Genomic DNA, 8,607 nt, shown 5'->3' on the forward strand with positions numbered 1-8,607 from the left:
TTTAGATGATATCAGGAGAGTGGATACTCCTGGTTTTGTGAAACTTGGGCATTTCAAGTTTCATAATGTTACAGTCCAATATCAGGAATAAAAATATTTTCTGCCAAAATATTCCAGGACTATAAATAGTTTTCTGAATTAAATTAATTCATTATTTACAATTCCAAATAGAGAAAAACCATATTCTCTCTGACGGATCTTCGGGTTTTCATCCCATATTGTGAGTTTACTTTTCTAAATGTGTTTCAATACTTGTTAGGTGCTTATTAACATAAATTTCATGTCTATATATCAAGATCCGGGAGTTTACCGCCCAAGAACGTTCTTGGGGAGTAAACTCCAAAATGGAACATAAAGGCTTCCTAGTCCCGATTCCTTGTTAGACAACTTGTTTAGGGGTTAGGGTATGATTCTTATAGGCCAAAAAGCATCCAAGAAACACAAGTTCTAGGAGTTTACGGCCAAGGAACTTCCTTGGGCCGTAAACCCCTTTTCAAGGGCTTAAGTGCCCTAAAACTTCCCCAAATGCTTAAGGACTTTAACTACTAGTACTTGTGCTTATTTAGAACATCAAAAGCTCATCAAAATCACAAGTTAGTAGGAGTTTACGGCCAAGAACTCCTCTTGGGCCGTAAACCCCTTTTTGTAGGACAAAAATCATTCTAAGCACACCTAAGGCCTTAAGACAATTTACCTTGAACCCTTGGGACTAGAATGGAGATTAGAACACATATAAATCACTCCTTAAAAGGAGTTTACGGCCAAGGAACATATCTTAGGCCGTAAACTCCAAGTGAAGGCACAAAAGTGTGCCTCTTGTCCCCATTAGCCTTAGATAAATTCATGGAAGCCATCCTTGATGTTTAAGAGCCTCAAAACAATTAAAATCCAAGAGTTTACGGCCGTAAACTCTAGGGTGAATGGACTTTAGGCCGTAAACTCCATTATGGGGTATTCTAGGGCCTTAAACTACTTCATGTGTTATTCCAACAAAGCTAGGAGTGTTTTAGAAGCAAGATAGCACCACAAAACACCCAAAACCACCCTTTGAGGAGTTCACGGCCATAAACCCATGAGTTTACGGCCGTAAAATCCAAGGTGTGGGGTTTGTTGGTTGGTGAACTCCTATACAAGGCCATTTGATGTTTCAAACCCTTTTGCCTTGTCCCGTAACAACTTAGATGCAACCATTTGAACCTTAAACACTCATAAAAGTGTTTACATGTTTTCTAAGTGTTTTAACTTATTTATTTAAGTTATTATTTGTCTAATTAGTTATATATATGCTTATTATATGATAACTAGGCTCGTGCGTGTAAACCAGTCTCCGTTTGCCACCTAGCACGGTAGCCGACACTGCAATTCAAACGACTCACCACAAGTGAGTTCATACCCCTTGAATCAACCTTTGAGATGATTTTAAATGTTTTATAACACTATATGGGGGGGAATACAAGTCAAATACTTATTGTTATTGTTTCAATCACATGTGATTGCATTTAATCACATGTGATTAATAACTAGGAAAACAACGATTTTCACTACTGTTCAAACTGTTCTTCAAACTACTTCACTTTGAAATGTTTTACAAATTGTTTTACTATCCAAACTTACTTATAGACTGTGATTCAAACAAATGCCTCTTATACTTAAACTATTTTATCAACTTATGCCTTCAAAATGTTTTATAGATCCACATCAAGTCAATCTTCTCTTGAAATTATATTTATGCTTCAAATGTTTTATGAAAACTTATTTATGCTTTTATATATTCAATTGCATGCCTATATATGTATAGATATATAAATAATGTTCAAAAGGCTTAGGAATGCCATCCGCCCTATTTCCTTTTTCTCGATTTGGATGTGGTCTGGTGGGATTTCGGGTGACCATCCGAAGGTCGTTTCCATATTACTTATATATCATATATACATGTATAGACATAAAAGTACTTCCATATTCATACTCATCAGTACATCATTAGCTGGTTACCATCGGGGTAACGCAGGACAATACATATACAGATATACTAGAAACAATACATATACAGACATACTAGAAACAATACATATACAGATATACTAGAAACAATACATATACAGATATACTAGAAACAATACATATACAGATATACTAGAAACAATACATATACAGAGATACGAGAAACAATACCTATACAGATATACTAGAAACAATACATATACAGATATACTAGAAACAATACATATACAGAGATACGAGAAACAATACATATACAGATATACTAGAAACAATACATATACAGATATACTAGAAACAATACATATACAGAGATACGAGAAACAATACATATACAGATATACTAGAAACAATACATATACAGATATACTAGAAACAATACATATACAGATATACGAGAAACATTACATATACATGAATACGATATCAATTGTGATCCACTGTGTCGGAGCATGCCTTAAATGTCATGGCCCGAGTTGTAGCCAGAATTCTCTTGGAGGGAGAGCGTGAGTTTGCGTATAGATCTATACTGGATTGACTATCCTACACCTTGCTGCTAGCTACAGCCGGACCTGCAGGTCTGCGGGTGCCAAACGTCATTTCTTTTATTACGACCATTCATTATGTCGTTGTTACCAGTCGATAGCATGGTGCAATTTGTCACAATATACCTTAATATAAATCCGGTTTAAGGTAGTAGTATTTAGTACAGCAGTAGTCTTATTATACAAAGCTACAGTACTACAATGATTTACCCATTACATATTTTAGTGATAATCTCACTTAAGCATTAATGTACAAATTATATTTTTAACAAATGATAGTTATACTTGGGTAATTACACACTTTTACAACAGACAAGTTTACAAAACAGTCTAGCCTTGGTAGAAGGTTACTTTTATAGAAAATATAGGATTTTCTGAGAGATTCAAACTTTTACAAAACACTTTCAAACATTTGCTTACATTTTTGCAAACTTATACATTGAGACAGGTTCAAACGTTTTTACAAGAAACATTGACACTAAAATACTTATGAACTCACCAGCTTAATGCTGATAAACTCTTTCAAAATAACTTGTATTCTCAGGTCATCAGTAGACAGGTACCGAGGCCGGCTTTTGAGAAGATGGAGTGCATACAAGACTCATCTCATATTATTTTGTGTTTTGTTATTTTTGGTGTCTATACTGTACAGAACACACTTGTATTAAAATTATATATTTAATGCAATGGATGATGTTGTTTGCTTATTTACATTTACTGTGTTGTGATAGTATACATGACGTCCTCCGCCCCAGAACGTTTCAGCCGTTCTTGGTTTTGGGGTGTGACAACCAACTCCCAATCCACCCACTGCTCCTGTTTTGGCCATTGGGCAGGGAAGGGGCAAGAAGAGGAAGGCTCCGTCTAAGAGCCACCGCAAGGGAAAGTCCCGAGATGGTTCCTCTTCTAGTGGGACCAAAGTTGATCCTGCTAAGCTTAACCCTAACCCAAAGGAGGCAGAGTGCCACCATTCCCACAAAATAGGGCATTGGAAGAGAAGCTGCCCAGAATACCTGCAAGCCATCCGGGAAGGAAAGATCAAGCCATCTTTCGCAGGTATTTACACAATTAAATCTAATGATTCATCTCATGCTATTTCTTGGGTCCTCGATACCGGGTGTGGTTACCACATTTGTTCTGAATTGCAGGGACTAAGAAGAAATAGGGATGTGGAGCGTGGAAGAATAAATCTAATCATGGGGAACAAAAGATCGTCGCCTGTGACAAAGATTGGAGTGTATTCTCTAGTGCTTAGGAATGGATCAAGTTTAGATTTGAATAATTTTTGCTACTCGTCAGAAATGGCAAGAAACATCATTTCGTTTCATGGTTTGTTTAGACAAGGATTTAGATTTTCTTTTAATAATGAGAATGGTTCAATTTATGCTTATCTAAATGGTGTCTTATATTTTGAAGCAATGCTATGTAATGGAATTTATGAAACTGTTATGATTGTAGATAACCTAGGAAATGATGTTTTGTGCATGGATTCTTCCAATAGTATGGATAGAGCATCCTTGTGGCATTGTCGTCTTGGACATGTCAACAAGAAGCGCATAGCCCAACTCCAAAAGGATGGAGTGTTGGAGTCATTCGACCTTAGGGAAGATGACACATGCGAATCTTGTTTACTTGGAAAGATGACCAAGTCACCCTTCACTAGCACATGTGAGAGGGGTGAGGGTTTATTGGACCTCATACATACCGATGTATGTGTACCCTTTAGATCAACCACAAAGGATGGGAACCGCTTCTATGTGACTTTTACCGATGACTATAGTAGATATGGGTATATTTACTTAATCAAGCAAAAGTCAGAAACGTTTGAAAAGTTCAAAGAATTCAAAAATTAAGTGGTGAATCAATTGGGCAGGAAAATCAAGATGCTTTGATCCGATCGAGGAGGAGAGTACCTAAGTCTTGAATTCCATGACTATCTCAAAGAATGTGGAATAGTTTCGCAATTGACGCCACCTAGGACACCACAGTTGAATGGTGTGGCAGAAAGGCGTAATCGAACCTTGTTAGACATGGATCTTTCTATGATGAGTCGTGCTTCACTACCTATCTCATTCTGGGGGTATTCCTTAGAGAATGTCGCCCATATCCTTAACCGAGTCCCTACTAAGAAGGTTGCCAAAACACCTCACGAGATGTGGACAGGGAAAGTACCCTTGTTAGCACATATCAAGGTTTGGGGTTGCGAGGCTTTCGTAAGACGAGATACTCACGACAAGCTCGAACCTCGTAGTGAGCGATGTATTTTCATCAGGTACCCGCAGAGATCCTTTGAATATCTCTTCTATAGACCGAATGACAATGTTGTCTTCGTTGCGAGGAGAGGGGTTTTCTGAGAGCGAGAACTCATAAGCCAAGCAGACAGTGGGAGGCAAATCGAGCTTGAAGAGATTCAAGAATCGATTGATGAAGAAATCTCTACCGCTGGCACTCAACACGAGGAGGAAACTCCGGTTGAACCGATTGACGAGTCCTTACCTCTAAGACGTTCCGAAAGAGTTAGAGTTCAACCCTAGTTTTATGGTTTTCATATTACTACCGAAGGGGACACGTATATTAGTGATGGTACACTAATAAATCTAGATGAACCTAATAGCTATAAGGAAGCCATGGCAAGCCCGGAGTCTGCAAAATGGAAGGAGGCAATGGACAGCGAGATCCAATCCATGTATGACAACCAAGTTTGGAATTTGGTTGATAATGTGCCCGAACATAAGACCGTTGGGTGCAAATGGATCTTCAAGAAGAAGACCGACGTGGATGGAAATGTACACACATATAAGACGCGATTGGTTGCGAAGGGCTTTACTCAAACTCCCGGAGTTGACTATGATGAGACCTTCTCACCAGTTGCGAAGATAAAGTCTATTAGAGTGATGCTAGCTATTGCCGCATTTCATGATTATGAAATTTGGAAAATGGATGTCAAGACTGCTTTCCTTAATGGGAAGTTGGCTGAGGATGTTTACATGGATCAGCTAGAGGGTTTTGTTGATCTGAAGCATCCAAATAGAGAGTGTAAGCTTGAGAAGTCCATTTATGGACTTAAGCAAGCTTCTCGCAGATAGAATATTTGATTCGATGAGAAAGTCAAAGAGTTTGGATTTGTACGAAGCGAAGATGAATCATGCGTATATGTCAAAGCCAGTGGGAGTATAGTCAGCTTCCTCGTTCTGTATATCGATGACATACTACTCATAGGAAACGACGCCCCGACACTGCAGGAGGTTAAGTCCTGGCTCGGGAAGTGCTTCGCTATGCAGGACCTCGGAGAGGCTTCCTATATCTTGGGTATAAGGATAGTGAGAGAATGAAGTAAGAGACTACCGATACAAAGTAATGCCAAGTTGAGTAAGACTCAAAGTCCGAGTACCGAAGCTGAAATAGCAGAAATGAGCCGAGTACCATACGCTTCCGCAGTTGGCTCAATCATGTATGCTATGACTTGTACTCGTCCTGATGTAGCCTTCGCTTTGAGCATGGTTAGTAGATATCAAGGGAACCCTGGCAGAGCCCATTGGATTGCGGTCAAGAATATCCTTAAATACCTTCGGAGGACCAAGGAATGGTTTTTAGTCCTCGGAGGGAGTGATGACTTGAAGGTGCGAGGGTATAGTGACGCCAGCTTTCAGACCGACAGGGACAACTACCGTTCACAGTCGGGCTGGGTCTTTACCCTGAATGGAGGAGCAGTAACTTGGAAAAGTTCCAAGCAGGAAACCGTAGCTGATTCAACGTGCGAATTAGAGTACATTGCAGCGAGCGAAGCGTCAAAGGAGGCAATATGGTTGAATAACTTCATTGGTGATCTTGGAGTTGTGCCTGCCATAAAGGAGCCTATGGAAATTTTCTGTGATAATGAAGGAGCGGTTGCCTTGACTAAGGAACCAAGGGATCATGGTAGATCTCGTCATATCGACAGAAAATATCACTTTATTAGACATCGTGTAGAAGAAGGACAACTCGTGGTTAAGAGGATATCATCAGAAGATAACCCAGCAGATCCGCTTACGAAGGGACTGAGTAGGGTTAAGCATTTGCAGCATCCTAGGTGTATTGGACTGAAGGATGATATTAGTCTAGATTAGATAGTTTTAGAAACTTGTAATAGATAAATGTAATTAACATTTGATGATTAAATAAAGGAGTATTATTTATAAGTAAAGCTACTGTCTTATGTTAATTGATTAACTATTGTTTCACTTTGCATGTTTTGACTTCCTGAATAATTGAGTTTATTTAGAATAATCGAATTATTCAAACAATCCACAATCGTTCATATGTTGGAAGTAGGTATGAATGAAGATTGTCATGAATTGGTGCGTAGATTGTCTAAATGGTATTAGACATAGCACAAGTTTGCTGCAACGTTCATGAGTGCTTATGAACTAGTTTTGAGCATTGGAACAAACCCGCACTTGCTGAAATCACCTTATGGAATGTGATAAAAAGGGTGATCGCAAGACGATAATATCATATGGTCTTAAAATCTAGATATATGGTTTGTTATTTGTTAATTGGTTGTACATTGATAATGCGAAACTGCATCAATAAATTGATGTTATAAAACACATTGTTGTGTATAATTGATTAATGAATAAGTAAATGCATATAAGTCGAAGTTTATCTGTTACTTTTATCCTAAGAGGGTAAAAGCGATATCTCAGCCGCTCGATGATTTGATTTGACTTATGTGTCGGGCCCGGTCAGAACTGAATTGATGTGTTCGATTAAGTTCTATGTCAAATAAATCTGAGATCGAGAAACCAACTGCTGGACAATTGATTCCATAGAATTGTCCGCATGATATCTAAACAGAGGACTGTACGATCCCTTATCTAAAGGACATGACTGATAAGATCAGAGTTTGACAGCATCTTTGAGAGCTACGATTGCTAATCGGATTATGCTTGTATATATAGTTACTAGACTTATCCAAGTGGGAGACTGTTGGAATAGTGTCTAAGACTGCAACTATATTTGGCAAGTATTTGACCCGGTTGTGCATGGTCCTTTTGGGTTGCCTTCACCATAGCAACTTGATAGGATGATTTATAATGAGAGAAGAAATATTATTAATATATTATGAGAATAATATAAGGAATAATAATATTGTTATTTGATTAATATAAGCCATAAATTAATTAGGAATTAATTTGGTGACTTAAAGAGATTAATTGAATAAAGGGGCATAAACTGTCAATTGTATGATAGTTGTATTTTGAGCAGTGATCCCTTATGGATAAGGAGTGGACGATTTTAGGGTTTGGAAGAGCCTAGAAATCGTCTAAGGCTTATAAATAGGGATATTGGATTGCTTAGGGCCTAAGTTATCTAATTAGGGTTTAAGGGTGAAACCCTAGGAGGCTTACTAGTATAAATAGACCCATGGGGTCAAGGAAATCGGCACTCTTGCTTTTGAAGAAACCTTGGCCGATTTCTCACCCTCCTCTCTCTCTCTCTCTAATCATCCTCTTGCTAAGTTGGTGTTTGTAAGCCATTAGAGGAGTGACATTTGTGACTCTAAGTTCCAAGGACAAGAAGATTCAAGCAAGCAATTCAAGGTAATCTTTCAGATCTGATTTCATGCATTATGATATGAATGTTATCATTAGATCTATCAATCAAAGTCTTGGATACATTGCATGTTCAATTAGAGAAACCTAGATCCAAGCATTAGGGTTTGTATGTGCACATAGGAATGTTCTTAAGGCTTAAACCCATCACTTAGAAGGGTCCGGGGAGTGACCCAACGCATTGGACTTAGCCATAGACCTGGAGTTTATAGGACTCGAAGAGTGCATGAGCAGACTCGGCGAGTCCAAGGCAATCTCCCAATCGTTGAAGATGAAATCGACTAGTTGTTCATACACCTCGGCGAGTCAAGGACATGACTTGTTTGTAGAACGAGGATGAACTCGACGAGTTGTTCATACAACTCGACGACTCGGATGAATGTTCATTCGAGGTTGTTTTAGAAGGAGAACTCGACGAGTCATTTCTAAACTCGACGAGTAGAGGCGTGAAGAAGGACAGATGGAGGGTA

Source organism: Lactuca serriola, chromosome 6 (genome assembly GCF_051521515.1).
Source record: "Lactuca serriola cultivar US96UC23 chromosome 6, Lser_US96UC23_V15, whole genome shotgun sequence".
In the NCBI taxonomy this organism is placed as follows: Eukaryota; Viridiplantae; Streptophyta; class Magnoliopsida; order Asterales; family Asteraceae; genus Lactuca; species Lactuca serriola.